The 16,275-nt window shown below is 40.1% G+C and overlaps 1 protein-coding gene across 1 annotated transcript in view; it reads left to right on the top strand.

Moving 5' to 3' along the window:
• Positions 1-1,703: 1,703 nt before the first annotated feature.
• rassf8 (Ras association domain family member 8) overlaps positions 1,704-16,275 on the top strand; it is a 108,771-nt gene continuing 94,199 nt past the window's right edge. The window contains exon 1 of the mRNA XM_003226138.4: positions 1,704-2,038. The gene's annotated coding sequence lies outside the window, so the exon portion shown is untranslated. The remainder of the gene's footprint in view (positions 2,039-16,275) is intronic.

Below are 16,275 nucleotides of genomic sequence, written 5' to 3'. Positions count from 1 at the left end.
AGCTGGCCCTGATTGTTTCCTGTCTGGAATTCCCTTGTTTTCAGAGTGGTGTTGTTTGCGATATTTTATGTGATTCTACTGTCTGTGGCCCTGAGAAAACAGGATTTGCCAGACTTTGATAATGGGAATACTTTGTTGGGAGGTGTTAGCTGGCCCTGATTGTTTCCTGTGTAGAGTTCCCCTGTTTATTTACTGTCCTGGTTTTAGAGATTCTATTGTTCTGCATTATTCTATCCCAGTAATTATTTCATATTAAAGAAGAATCTCACTTATCCAACATTCGCTTATACAATGTTCTGGATTATCCAACGCAGTCTGCCTTTTCATAATCAATGTTTTTGTAGTCAGTGTTTTAAATTCATTAGTGGTAAATTTGTAAATACAGTACAGTAGAGTCTCACTTATCCAACATAAACGGGCCGGCAGAACGTTGGATAAGCGAATATGTTGGATAATGAGGAATTAAGGATAACCCTATTAAACATCAAATTAAGTTATGATTTTACAAATTAAGCACCAAAACATCATGTTAGACAACAAATTTGTCAGAAAAAGTAGTTCAGTACACAGTAATGCTATATAGTAATTACTGTATTTATGAATTTAGCACCAAAATATCACGATATATTGAAAGCATTGACTACAAAAATGCGTTGGATAATCCAGAACGTTGGATAAGCGAGTGTTGGATAAGTGAGACTCTACTGTAAATACTACATAGCATTATTGCGCATGGAACTACTTTTTCTGTCAAATTTGTTGTATAATATGATGTTTTGGTGCTTAATTTGTATAACGATTACCTAATTTGATGTTTAATTGGCTTTTCCTGAATCCCTTATTATTATCCAACATATTCACTTATCCTGCCAGCCTGTTTACGTTGGATAAGTGAGACTCTACTGTATATTTCTAATCTTATATTATCTGCTCAGAACTGGATTATATGAGGTTCCTTCTTCACAGCTGTATAAAATGCACACTGAAGTGGATTATATGGCAGTGTGGAGTCAAGATAATCCAGTGCAAAGCAGATAATATAAGATTATAAATGGGTTATATAGCTGTGTGGAAGGGCCTTGAGTCTACACTGCCATATAATCCAGTGCAAATTAGATAATCTGTGGAAGAAGTCTAAGTGAGGCCTAAATCTGCCTGTCCCCTAACTGAAACCTGGCTGTCCCTTGGTTGCTAGGCAACCAAGTGGGCAGAGATTAGCCCTCTAAACTGGCAGCAATTGGATAAAAAAAATTATTGCGCTCCCTCTAATTAGGACTTTATTTTTCTTTTCTTTTTGTTGTATCAACCTTGAGGCGTGGATGATGGGTTGTGTTGTCAAATTTTGAGGTTGGGGGGCCTGTACTTTTGTTGTTTTGTGAATTGCCGTGATGCCATCACTCTTTTATATATATAGATGTATACCTATACTCACACACATATGTGTGTGTGTGTTATCCACATTTTATCTACACCCCCTCTCTCTCCACAGGATTCTCCGTGGGTGCCTGGCTTGTTCTACGTGCCGCCTGCCTCCCAACCCGGATCAGTGCCGGGAAGGACGAGCCTGGCCTCGTGCAGGCGCACGTGGGCGCGCGCCTTTTCCTTTCGCGCCTGGCCCTCCTCCTCCTCCTCCTCCTCCTCCTCTTCCTCCTGCGACGGAGGCTGCTGCGGCTTTAAGAGCCCCCGCGCCTCCCTTCAGTTTCTCCTGGAGAAGGCAGCGAAAGAAACAGCCCGTCGGGGAAGGGCTCCAAAGACGCAGCCAGGAGGAGGAGGAGCCCTGCGGGAGGGGGCGGGGCCAGGAGGCCAGCCCCAAACTCGGTTGCCTGCAGCCAACTCAGCTGCGACGCCTGCGAGAGAGAGGGAGAGGGAGGCAGAGATTGAGAGGCGAGGAATCCAGTCAGGGAGGCGAGGAGTGCGCGGACTCTGTGAGGAAGGGGCGGCCCAGCCACGCCGCTTGCGAGGCGAAGGGAGGAAAGCCCGCCGCAGCCACTGCGGAGAGGAGCCCCAGCCGCGGATGGAGCCGTAGCCGAAGAAGCCCGTATGTACAAACTTCGACGTTGGCGTCTCTTCCCCTTCCGCTTCGCCTCAGCCTTGTCCTGCCTTCTTTCCCTCCCTACTCCTGCCGTTTTGGGCTTCTCTCCCCCTTCCCCGCCAAAAAACATTTATTCCTCAGCAGCTTTCCTGCAGGGTTTCCTTCCTCTCATTCCTCAAGTCTTTGCGACTTGTCTTCCGCTTTGCTTCGTTGACGTCTTGTTTTACCCCCCCCCCCTTTTTTTTTTTGCCTCAGCATCATGCTCTCCCTTTGCCTTGGTCCGTCCATACCTGCTCAAGTTTACTCGGAAGTCACTGCATCCGCTTCCAGTGCCACTCTCGGACTCAACTCAGGATGCCTTCAAAAGTCAGCCTGATTTGCCAAACTTGTTACTTTTTTAAATTGTTTAATTATGAAAATGGCAGCCCCGTCCGTTGAAAAGAACCCCAAACAGCCCCCTTTTGGTGTTCTTCAGCCACCGCCACATTCCTTCAAAATAAAAACTATTTGAAGGAAGGCTTACCTATTGATCTCATTAGGACTTCCTTCTGATGAGCATGCGCAAACGCTGGGGATCAATCAGTTTTCCAATGTGTGAGTGGATTAAGCAGCTTTTCTGGGGCCCCTTCCCCATAGCTGTATAAAAATCCACATTGAACTGGATTTTATGTCAGTGTGGACTCAGATAATCCAGTTCAAAGCCGATTTTGTGGGTTATCTGCCTTGATATTCTGTTCTGGAAGGGGGAAGAATAGTGACAAGGCCGGGTTTGAATCCATGTGGTTTAGTCCACCTTTACGATGGTGTTTTGATCTGGTCTTCAGAGCAGCGGCGAGTTGTTTCTTGTGTTGTAAAAGTCAGTGCCCACCGTTTCCATGATGATCGCACAAAGTTTGTGTGCGCAACTGCACATGCATGTCTCGGAATGCTAATCTTCTGCAGCAGGGGAAAAAAATGTTTCCTCAGTCTGGGGTGTCATTTTGTGCGACCACCAGCAGAGCCCTTCACTACATAACGAGCTAGCTTTACTCATCAATATACAATGTGGGGAGTTTCAGTTTTGAAAAGCCCCCAGTGGCATTACTCCGCCCCACATCCTGCACCGGATGGCAAAAGAGAGAGCATGTCTGTGCTGAGGTGGGAGAGGTCATGGAAGAACAAATATGTCTCTGATGAAAACAGGCTCTGCATCTGTGCCATGAAGTTATGGAGTCTGCTTACTGCTGTTCCCACTTCTCCATCATGCTTAGGCAGCCTTACGAGCAGTTAAACTTAAATGCACACTAGACTCTGAAGAGGGAGTAAGTGAATTACTACCTATATTGATTTCTACAAAGGCACTGGAGTTTCCAGCTGACTGTACAGGCAGTCCTCGAGCTAAAAACATCCAACTTACATCCAACTCATAGTTAAGAATAGGGTGAGATAACAGAAAGTGAGATAAATCTACCCCTAGGAAGGGAAAGGAGCCCCCTGTGGCACAGTGTGTTAAAGCGCTGAGCTGCTGAACTTGCGGACCGAAGGTCACAGGTTTGAATCCAGGGAGCGGAGTGAGCGCCCGCTGTTAGCTCCAGCTTCTGCCAACCTAGCAGTTTGAAAACATGCAAATTAAGTAGATCAATAGGTACCGCTCCAGTGGGAAGGTAATGGCGCTCCATGCAGTCATGCTGGCCACATGACCTTGGAAGTGTCTACGGACAACACCAGCTCTTCAGCTTAGAAATGGAGATGAGCACCAACCCCCAGAGTCGGTCACCAACCCCCAGAGTCGGTCACGACTGGACTTAACGTCAGGGGAAACCTTTACTAGGAAGGGCAATTCATTCCTGAAAGAATTATCATGGCAAAAAGGTGTCTCCTGAAGCTTTATTACCAATCCTTGTTTCCACAAAAAGCCACATTTGTCAAAATCTAATTTTCACAGGGACAGAAAGTGAGGTGAAATCTTCTGAGCAGGGGCACAGACAGCAAAAAATTCATTCTCTCTCTCTCTATATATATATATATATATCTGTGTGTGTGTGTGTGTGGTGTGTGTGTGGAATTACACTTAAAAATGTAGCTGTTCTGGCTTACATACAAATTAGACTTAAGAATAAGCCTACTGAACCTATCTTGTTTGTAACGTGCGAACTGCCTATATTTTGTTTTAAGAAAAGTACAGGTAGAATACATGTGCAGAATTAGAGGGGATTTGATCCTCAACCCACTGACTAGACCTTTGGAGCACAGAGCACACTTGCATCTTTAAAGTTCATTGGACAAGAGCTGTGTGGTGTACTGATGTGGGTGGACAGCAATCCTTGTTTCCGCAACAAGCCAAATTTTTCAAAATTCAATTATCACAGGGACAGAAAGTAAGGTGAAATCTTCTGAACAGAGGCACAGATAGCAAAACAAACCTCACATGGGTGTTAACCCTTCCCTATGCTATAGATAGATAGGTGGCTGGAGTTACACTTTAATAATGTATCTGTTCCAGCTTCCATTCAAATTAGATTTAAGAACAAACCTACAGAACCTATCTTGTTTATAACTTGGGGATTCCCTGTATTCAAATGCTTTTGCTCTTGTTTCATGTAGAATCATAGAATCTCAAAGTCGGAAGAGACCACAAGATTGCCTGGTTAAACTGCATTCATGCAAGAACATACAACTAACACATTTCTGAAAAATGACCATTCAGCCTCTACAAAAAAGGAAGCCCATCCGCTTCTGGGAGAATGTCTTGACTGCAAGAAGTTGACTCATACCACAGAAGGTGGTAGAGTCAATTTCTTGCAGTCAAGATATACTTCCTAATGTTTAGGTGGGATTGTTTGAGGGTTTTTGGTTTATTTTTGCAATCAATTTGTGGTGTAGCGTTGTAATTCTCTTGGGGTCTATTTATACTTTGTGGTGTGTGGTATCCAATTTCTCAGGAGGAATTGTTCCTCCATCCACATTTCTTCCAATATGGCTGTTTCCTCTTAGGTTAGTTTGAGATGTGATCTTTGCATGCACAGAGGCAGGACAGCTTCATGTTTTCTGGAGCACTAAATCTAGTTCATTTAAGCAATAGTGTGAAACTAAAAGTTACTCTGGCCTTTACCCAGATCTAGATAATGCGCAGTGATAGGCCTGTAGCCCAAGGAGGTGGGTGGAGATGCACTTTCCCATGCTCACAATATTGTAGGTAGGAATGCATACCCTCACCCATCCCATGGAAATACAAAAGGCTTTTTACAGTGGAAGTGTTGCATTTGAATGTGGTTTGCAGTGCACTTTCCCATTCTTTCTCTCCAGTAAGTTCCTGGCCCATAATTGCAATTTGTGCACTCATGGTGACTCTGAGCACAGTTCATCTCTGTTTTATCAAGGCATCTGCCACAATTTCCTATCTTATATATTCAGATCCATCCATACATCAGGATTGGACACCAAAGAGATGTATTTTCTGTAACTGGTGCATAAGTTATAGAACTTTTGGAGACTTGCCAGAGTGCTTTTCCCCAACATCATTGCAAATCGAAGGGCAATGTATTAAAGTGAGTTTTGTTAATACAAAAGAGTCTTGTGATTTAGAGAAAAAAGGAAACTGTTTGATACATATTTTCAATTCCTAAAGAAATAGTGACTTTTAATAATGACTGGCTCAGTGTTGGAAACTGGTTAAGTGAGAGAGACATGTTGTACTTAAACACTTAAAAGTATTTTTCTTTAGTATTTACAGTAGAGTCTCACTTATCCAAGCTAAACGGGCCGGCAAAAGCTTGGATAAGCGAAAAACTTGGATAATAAGGAGGGATTAAGGAAAAGCCTATTAAACATCAAATTAGGTTATGATTTTACAAATTAAGCACAAAAACTTCATGTTATACAACAAATTTGACAGAAAAAGTAGTTCAATATGCAGCAATGTTATATTGTAATTACTGTATTTACGAATTTAGCACCAAAATATCACGATATATTGAAAACATTGACTACAAAAATGGCTTGGATTATCCAGAGGCTTGGATAAGCGAGGCTTGGATTAGTGAGATTCTACTGTAATATATTTGGCAGCTACCCCAAGATCCTTCTGTGGGGGGCTATTTGTTTTTTTCCATGGTTGAGATCCACCTACTTCTTGAGTTCACTTGTGCAGGAGGCCTGTGCCAGTCTAGGGGAATTCTGGGTCAGCCCTGATGGCTGTGCAAATAGCGGCTTCTTCTGAGTCATATGATTTGGTAACTTCATTGTATAGTGAAATGGGTAGGTTTCTTTGGTTCTTTGAATCCTGGCCTTATAAAGGTGTTACCTTTACTGAGCACTGCTGGTAGGATATACTGAACATTTATTTCTGGTGGTAATAATTCCAGCTATCCATTCCCATTCATAACTGCTGGAAGTATGCTTGTGATCGCTAAATTCCTAGTTTCACTGAGACGGTATTGAACTATTGGTCATTAAACTCCTAGTTTCACTAAGGCAGTACTAAAGATATTATTATTACTGGTGGCTATGGACTACGATAGCTAAGAAATACTTTATCTCCACTGAGATAAAGAATAGCATCAATCTTCATGAACGCTTTCTCTCGGTTTTGGCAAATCTACATTCTTTTTGTGAGTTGGTGATGGAAACACAATGCTGACCTCTGTTGGGTTCTCAAAAGCCTTCCTTATATTATTAAAAAGTAACCAAATGTCTTTGGACATCTTTTCAATATGGAGTAGAAAATTAATAATTTGCTGCTAATGGGTTCAGAGATTTTTATAGGGATGCGGTTGCTATGGAAGGCTGACGATTTGCTGTTATCTGCAGCAAACAAGTAGAATTAGAACAGATAAAAATGATTGAAATTATTGGGAGTGAGCATTGCTAATCCTTTGATTGATTTGAGCCTCTTTAACTGTGCTGGGGGCTCATCAGAATTGCATTCCTACCTGGAGGTAGTTCTTATTAAAATTAATGATAGATACAAATAATGGGAGATGCTACTGATTCATGTGAAGGGTGCTAGACTGGCAGATACAGAACTTGAGATACAGTAGTGTGCTCCAAAGCACTATTGCTTGGAAGTTGAAGGGACTTACACTCAAATAAGGACATTGAAATGTAGCCTAAGGTTAAAATGTTTATTGGTTAACTCATTCTGTTTAATATACTCTACTTTGGCTTTAGAGTTCAAAAAGAACAATTTGTGCTAATGTGACCATTTATGGCTCTTTCTACTGTGCTACATCTCAGTCACTGTTCACAGCTAGGCAGTCTGAACTTAGATCATAAGCCTATTTAATTTGATGAACATAGGCATCCCTAATTATTTCTAGGCTTCTTCTACTGAAGTTGTGAAGTACCTCAGGACCTTATCACATTGGGATATAATCCATTTATATCTGTACGCATCCCATCTCTTTTTTAGGACTGGATGCATACTACATTAAGACGGGATGCATACCGCATCACACCTGATTACTATGATTGTTATGATTTGAAAATACTGCACTTTGACTCATCACACCATGGAAGGCTGGTTCCTCCCAATCCATTCAAAACACCCCCTAAATCACTCTTTGACCTTTTAAAAAGTATTGTTGCTGACTGAATGCATACAGATTTTCCTATCACACACAAAAACAGTGCTTCAGCAATGGAAGACTCTGTAGTATTTCAAAAAAAAAACACGATAAGAATTCAATCTGCAAATAATCAATTTCTGCGATGCTTTGCAGGCTAATTCTGACGGAATATTTTCAGGATGGGGCAAACGTCATGTGATAGGACCCATTCAAAATCATTCTCAGTGTCAGAAATGGAGTATTTCCTAATGTGATAAGGTCCTAAAATTCTGTCTGCAAATAATTCTGTTTCTGCGACGCTTTGCAGATGGATTCCAGAGGAATACTGACGGAATGGAGCAAACGTCTAGTGATGGGACCCATTCTAAATAATTCTCAAATAGTCTCAGGAATGGAGTATTTCCTAATGTGATAAGGTCCTAAATGTATATCTATACACAGAATAAAAGTGAAAATCTGTATCTGTGTATGTGGCACAGGCATCCGCTCACACAAACAGCCTCTAGTCTTCACAAACGGGCTATAGTTCCCAGTGCAGAGGAGCCATCAAGTCACTCCCTTCCAGGACATTGCGGCTTGCAGTGAGCACATCCCAGTGTTCCTTTCTCTCTCCATTTCCATGACCCCACCCACTGCCTCTCCCTTAACCCTTTCCTACCTTTTCCTATGGCACACAGCAAACAGAGGAATTGATCAGCAACTGAATATACTGCAGACGTTTGGGGGAGAATTCACCATGATTTATCGGAGTTGTACGGACTGGGATGAATAGTTCACCTACAATCAAAGATAACTCTGAACCACACCAACGATGGACCTAGAACTAACTTGGCGCACAGACCCAACATGGTCAAATTTGCATAGTGGCTGGGTTTGAGGATGATTGAGCTTGACATCCAAGAGTTATAGTTCCCCCGTATTCAGAAAATACTGTATCCAGCCAACATCAGATCTGGAACAAACTTGGCACATAGATCCAACATGGCTAATTGTGAATACTGGCATGGTTTCGGGGTGATTGCCCTGGGAATCTGGGAGTTGTAGTTCACCCTTATTTAGAGAACACTAAACCCAGCAGATGACGGACCTTGACCAAATTTGGCATACAGACCCAACATGGCCAACTGTGAATACTGGGGGGATTGACCCAAGATTCTTGAGAATTGTAGTTCACCCACATCGTTATGCATTTCCTAATGAGAGCAGTCATAAAAATAGCAAAAGCAAAGACTGAGTTTTTTCCTATGACATAGCATAACATATGACCAAACTGATATTACCTAACATCCAAAAACAAACAAGACCCTTTCCAAATAACTGGGGCATTACTGGGTACCCAAGCTAGTATACTGTATAAATGTAGGGAATGGGACTAAAATGATGTATAAAATTTTAACTCAGTTTCTATAAAAGTTCAATTTCCATTCGTGACAGTGTGAGCAAGATAGATACTTGTGACTGTAATATGAATTCTCATGAATGAAATTCTTAGATGTGCATTGGAAAAAATGTTTTGGAGAGCTACCACAGCACAAAAATTAACAATGCAGGTTGTAAGATAGTAGTATTTATTTTTGAATCACCTCTTGTTCATACACTTGAGAAGCCATCTGGAGGCTTTTTTTTCAGCTCCAGCTCTCCAGTTTTGGTATGGAAGTACTATATCCTGGCTTACATTACCCGGCCTCCTGTGGGTTGTCAATATAAAGTACTCTCACAGATGCATTTCAGAAATCATGCATAGTATGTAAACCTTGAGAGAGAAAATAGAGGGAGAAGATTGGGGCGGGAGAAATGGATTGTTGTATTAGACTTAGTACTAAGTACTTTGTTTAATCAAGTCACAGTATTTTTAAAATTAGCTTTTCCTACTTACTCATATAATGTACTCAAAAACAAGATTATCTTCAACAAAAGGCATTGTAATGCTTTCTTGCAATCCTGGATTAAGAAACAAAGCATCTAGCTGTGCAATATTGTCCTTGCATTCAGCATTATATGATAACACGTGTTGCTCAGCTGTTGCTGATTTCTCAATGGCACAAACTTCAAAGGAAGGCTGGGAGAGAAAGCTGAGGCAAGAGGAAAAAGAGGCCTTAGTTTAATTGATCTGTCCCATCCAGCTGTTAGTGTATTTTTCTTGAATGGCATCTGATATGTCCTGCCTACAGAGAAAGTTAAGAAACCATCACGTCTGGAAATGGATCCTTTGGATCCCCTTAAAGAACCAGCTCTCAAACTGTTTTCTTGTGCAAACAAAAGAAAGGTTACGTTCTGTTCTGTTGTGTCAACACTGTGTGTTGAATCTTACTTTCCGGGCGATTATACCTCATCTCTCTCTTCATCTGTCTACATATAATTTTTAATATAATAATGTGAAAATTGGACATATTACTGATGTGAAAAAATATAATGGTTTGTGAGTGTTTATATGGAACTATATTTGTGTTGAATAGTTCTGTAGAAGTGTTTGAAATGGTTTGTTAGATTTATCCCAGCTTTTTCCCAGGTTTGGGATGCAGAACGGCACACAACATAATTAAAAATGTTCTAATATAAGCACACAGTTTACAAAGAGAAAGCAAATATAAACATTAAATACTTTTTGCCTCCCTATTCCCAATCAAGAACTGCAGTCTGCAAAGGGCAGTGATATAGCATAAGCTTTGCATACAGAAACTAAAATTTCTAAATTCTTTTTGTGGCATTTTCATTTTACATTTTTGGCTATTGTTTCATAGAATCATAGAGTTGGAAGAGACATCTTCCAACTCTATGGGCCACCCAGTCCAACTCCCTGCCAAGAAGCAGGAAAATCGCATTCAAAGTACCCCGGCAGATAGCTATCTTTAACTGATTATTGTATTCTTTGTGTTGATGTGAATTGCGTGTGATTTGTATAATTGATTTATTATGAATAAATAATTTTAAAAAGAAAAACCTGAACCCATCCTGTTTGCATACGAAGAGGAGTGAATGTGTTTTTACCTTCTAATGTGTTTTCGTGAATTTTAACTATGAATCTTTTAATAACATTGATATTTAATTCTGTTTTAATGTTTGTATATTGGTAGATTTTAAATTGTATTGAAATGCTTTTAATGTAAGCCACTATGAGTCTCCTTGTGGAGGGAAAAAGTGGGGTATTAACAACAACAACAACAAAATTATTTTGAAAGGGGGTATTTTCATCTTGTTTGCTGTATTTCTCACAGTTTATTTTGTTTCTTGATGAAATCTTCCACTTCTTCCTGTTGGAAGTTGTAGATGTAAATAAATAGAAGCTTTACCACGGCTTCTGAACCAAAATTTACCCTGCAGTGTAATGACGTGCCACTCAGGTTTGTGAAATAAGTAATAGTAACTTTACTTCACTTCAACAGATCAAACAAAGCAACAATGTATACAGTAGTCCCTCTGATTTCTTTCAGAGAACAGAGGGAATAAACAGTCCTTTAAAAACAGTCTTTAACTGTGCCTCATTGTCTTAAAATGATCAGGCTTCAGACAGTCGGCAGCCATTAATTCCCTAGCTGTTTCTAGTCAGCACTGTCTTCGCTCTCCGAAGAGAAAATGGCAGTTAAAATCGTTTTTCTCAGCAGCAAGCCAGAGAACAAGTCCTATGAGGAGCGGCCTAAAGAGCTGGGTATGTTTAGCCTGCAGAAGAGAAGGCTGAGAGGAGACATGATAGCCATGTACAAATATGTGAGGGGAAGTCATAGGGAGGAGGGAGCAAGCTTGTTTGCTGCTGCCCTGGAGACTAGGATGCGGAACAATGGCTTTATAACTACAGGAAAGGAGATTCCACCTGAACATCAGGAAGAACTTCCTCACAGTGAGAGCTGTTCGGCAGTGGAACTCTCTGCCCCGGATTGTGGTGGAGGCTCCTTCTTTGGAGGCTTTTAAGTAAAGGCTGGATGGCCATCTGTCGAGGGTGCTTTGAATGCAATTTCCTGCTTTTTGGCAGGGGGTTGGACTGGATGGCCCATGAGGTCTCTTCCAACTCTATTATTCTATGATTCAATCAGAATGTTGGCTCCTGGCACACTTAGCCAATGAGCTGCTGACACATGGTTTTCCAGTCAACCCATTACATCATGGTGCCTTTTACAAATCTGTACACTTCCATTTTGTTTATGATTCTGAAAAAAAAAGGGGTCATTGGTATCTCAACATTTTTCCTTCTACCTTTCCTCCCTATCTTGAGGGATAGGCTTGTCTTCAGTAACATTTTTTAAAAGTCAGGTTGCCAATATTGTACATTCCTAACACTGGAATACTGCAGTTGATTTGTCATTTGTTCATTGTACAGTCAACCCTATACATTCACAGGGGTTAGGGTCACAGGACCCCTGTGCAAGTGAAAAACTGAAAATCACAAATGCTATATTTCTACTTCAGAGAACACCTTTCTAAGAAATTCTATATCCTTCAACATGGGCTTGCTGTAATTGATACAGAATACCAAGAGGCTATAGATAACTATCTAGGGTTTTAGTAGCTCAGTATAGAAACCACATTTCTTTACAGATTGTCTAATGGACTTTTTATTGAGCAATAGTAATAATATTACTATTTTGGTAGCACTTTGTCTGCATTTTGAATTTTTTTTAACTTGGTTGATTTTACTAATACAAATCCCTCTTCTCCTTCGTAACTTTTTTTTTGTAGCCATGGAGCTAAGCTTCTCTCTATGGGGAATTTCTTTGCGTTGCCTCAGGGTTTTAGGCTGCGGTTTGTATCAGTGCAAAATATAACATTAAGAACTTGATTCTTATCTTATGTCAGAGTTTTGTTTTAGACAGTTTGGCTGGGATGTCTGATTGCTGAGCAAAGTCAGATTCACCTTGGCAATGGTGAATGGGTTAGCATAGTGTTTCCTATCCAGTAAAGACCTTTTAAAGGACCAGTATGGTGTAGTGGTTTGAGAGCTGGGATGAGAACTCCAGGAGACTAAGGGCCCATCCCACAGCCATATAACCTAGAATATCAAGGCAGAAAATCCCACAATATCTGCTTTGAATTGGGTTATCTGAGTTCACACTGCCATATATTCCAGTTCAAAGCAGAAAATGTGGGACTTTATTCAGCTATGTGGAAGGTTCAAATCTCTTAGAAACCTACTGGTTGACCTTGGACAAGTCATATTATCTCAGCCTAAGAGCAGGTCAGGTTTATACTCTGTATGAAAAGTCTTGCTGAGTAAACACTATAATAGAGTTGCTATAAATCAGTGCTAAGGAAAATCTTATGCTATCACTGCTTGATACTGTTGTGCCAAAAAGGTGGGTAAAAAATCTTGGATCTCAACTCCTAGAATCCTTGACTGTTTCTCATGCTGGCTGGGGCTTTTACGTGCTGAAAGCCCCTTCTACACTGCTATATAAAATCCAGATTATATGGATCCAGATTTTATGGCTGTGTAGATTCGGATAATCCAGTTCAAAGCAGATAATGTGTATTATATGATTTTATAATCTGGATTATATGGCAGTGTAGAAGGGGCCAAAGTATGACATCTGGAGACCCTTGATTGGAAACCACTTGTTTTGGCAAGATTCCCTACTGTCCTTATCCTTTCCCATCCTTTCTCTTGTATTTAATCTTTACAACTTGCCCTCGGAAAGTTTCTTTTGGTTTGGATTTTGCAGCTGTGGATTACAATGTATGTATGTATGTATGTATGTATGTATGTATGTATCAGTTCTTACCAGGAATCATAAAAAAAACATAGGTTATTAACTTAAAAGCAATAAGGGCTAAAGGGTTTTTCAAGAGGTTACTGAATTCCTGAAGATACTGTCATTGATGCATGAAGTAAATTATTGGTGTCTGTGTTGCACAAAATATCAAATATTATATTTTTTATTGCTTTGGATGAATCAAGGAACACATGTTATCCCCACAACATTTACAACAATGCTTTATAGTCAGCAAGTTTATTAGTTTTATTTGTGAGTGGACAGATCCTGAAAAGTTCTGGTATTGAATCTGGTCATTGAAGTCATTACAGTTTTATGCTGTTTTTTTAATCAAGGGCGTTGAATTGTTGCCAACACTGTGAACCGCCCTGAGTCCCCTTTGAGGTTGAGAAAGGCGGTATATAAATACCACAAATAAATAAATTTGCACTTCATTAAGTTGTTCAATGTTATGATATGCTTCTCTCTTGAAGGACAGTGTACAAATATTTTGTAGGACTATTCCCTACATTCATGGCTTATTTTAAACAATTTTTGAATTTTCCTGAAAGATTTCTGCTGGAAGTCTTCTCTGATCTTTAATGAAGTTCCAGTTTATATGGTACCTGATGATCATTATATTGGGATAGATGTAAGTATCAGTTAATATCAGTGAAAAGAAGAGATCGAGAAGAAGTTGGTACTTCAGTGGAATACTGTAGTGATTTTCCTAGTTTGGGTTCTCAGATGATGGCCATAATAGCTACGGGTGATGGGATTTGCACTCTGGCAGTGTAAGGGTGCTTAAGGCTAAATGAATGATTTTGAACTGGTGAAATCCTATTTTAAGATCACTTAAAAGGTGCTGGACACTGGGACAGACAGGTTTGTTGACTCCTGTTAGCAAGCAAACAAGTTCAGTTAGCTTTTGTTTAAGGACATATTTCAACAGAGAGTAGGTTGCTGTTGTCCTTCATTTTTCTTACATTTCTTATCCCTTATGATTAGTTCCTTATGTGGGGCTCTTAGTCAGGCTCCTGTGCAAGGAACTAATTGGGTAGAGAGCTCCATCACAGTAATGATTTATCAGCATTGTATGCCCTCTGGCTGTTCTCTGGGCCTTGCTTCTAAAAGGCAAGAGCGATGAAATTTAACAAAATCCCATCTTGAGACAAAATAGGTTCTGTATAAGTATTGCTCAGGAGATCCAAGTTGTTTCTGAACTTCCAGATTTATAGGCAAAGAACCCTATGCGGGATCAAGGCTCATGGCATCTAAACAGCTCCCCATTAATGGGAGGCAGTAAGGGGACCCTTGGGTGGTAATATCCAGGATTTGGAACTCCCTCCAGAGATGTTTTCATGCCACCTTCCTGCCTGTTCGTTGAAGCAGTTTTGGAGGAAGATGTTTAAGGCTTTGGGCAGGTAGGAAGAGGGAAGCGGAGAAAACATTTTCCCCTCATGGTTTGTTTGTGCTGGCAGGGTTGAAGAGTTAGGTATGAGTCCCAATATTGGAAAGAAGTATTATTTCACCTTTCCCTTTACATGCAATGAGAGGGAACCCAAGATCTGGTTGCAGTGTAATATTTTCATTCTGGACATATGCCATGGGGAATAAGAGGGTTTTTGATCCTGTGGATCCACAAACACTCCTAATGTGATCTTAGCATGCCTCCTTTTTGGCCCTTCGCTATAATTGTAACATCAGAAGAATGCTAACTCTGGACTTTGCCCAGTTTAACAGTGTTTGGATCTTTCTCCCTCCATGAGGCAGATGTCATTCTTTGTGCTTGGAACAGCTCTGCAAAACCTAGTGTTGCCTTTTGATGAACCATAAAATCTCAGGACTTGACTTGGTTGCTTGTCAGTCTCTCAACTATTTTCTCGGCTATTTTTAACCTGTTGATTGTTACTTCTTTGTTTCTATGTAATCCACCTTTGGCTCTCTACCTTGGTAAAAAAATGAGAGATAAATATTTTAAATCAAGAAATATATACGTGTTAACTTCAGCGTCATTACTATGACTACTAGAAGAAATAAATCCTTGGTTCAGGAAAGAATGAATCATTCTTGTTGTCAGCAATCTTTGTGATTTTCAGCATTGGAAGTGGCGATAGTAGGTTTGAAATGTTTTTTTTTTGTTGTTGTTTGTTAGTTCATATTTGGTTTTTTGCACAGGTTTGTTTTGTTTTTATGAGGGTATATTAATAATTTTAAAATTATTTTTGTCAAATAATAGCCATTGTAGAAGGACAGTTTTCTGATATAGCTGATTGATTTTTAGTGATATAGCTTAATGGAATGAGACTCATCTGTATAATAATTGCCTGGATTTGGTCTCTTGGTCATGCAGGTGTGGAACAAAGTGGTAGAACACAAACACTATACTATACAGTAATATTTTGTTGTAAAGAAACAAGCCCAGCTTAAACTGTCTGCATGCCTTTGTCCAAGAAAAAATAGCTTCTTTTTAAATCTGATTGTTTAAAAATCGATGTATTTTGACTTCAGGGACGTATTACTTCTATATGTTACAAATTCTGTAGGCAAACACATATGTTTTCTGTGGTTTAGATGGTTTTAAATTACAAACCTCAAGCCCAAGTAGCTTATATAAAAGTAGGCCTCCCTCAATATAATTGAATATTGTATATTGAAAGAATGTATACTAGGTTGAGGCATCTTCAGGCCACATTTCCATGTGAAATTCAATACAGTTGAATCTTTGAGGTTATCCTGGACTGTTCAATAGGACTCAATGGTCAGAGGAGTTCTCCCCCAAGGCATGGGGAACCTTATTGGATGAACCTTATTGCACAACACTGTGTCTCTCACATAGTTGCATTGAGTTTAAATAATTATTGTCTCTTTTCATTGAGAAAAGTGGGAAAAACCCACCACTTAATCGAATCTTGTTGTTCTTCCATCATTCTACCTTGTGTGATAACATCCTTCAGTGGAGGAAGGTCTCACAAAAACTTTGAAACTGCATTTGCTCTGTCACAGCAAAATAGAG

The sequence above is a fragment of the Anolis carolinensis genome, chromosome 5 (assembly GCF_035594765.1).
Source record: "Anolis carolinensis isolate JA03-04 chromosome 5, rAnoCar3.1.pri, whole genome shotgun sequence".
In the NCBI taxonomy this organism is placed as follows: domain Eukaryota; kingdom Metazoa; phylum Chordata; class Lepidosauria; order Squamata; family Dactyloidae; genus Anolis; species Anolis carolinensis.
This window is presented reverse-complemented; position numbering and strand designations above follow the sequence as displayed.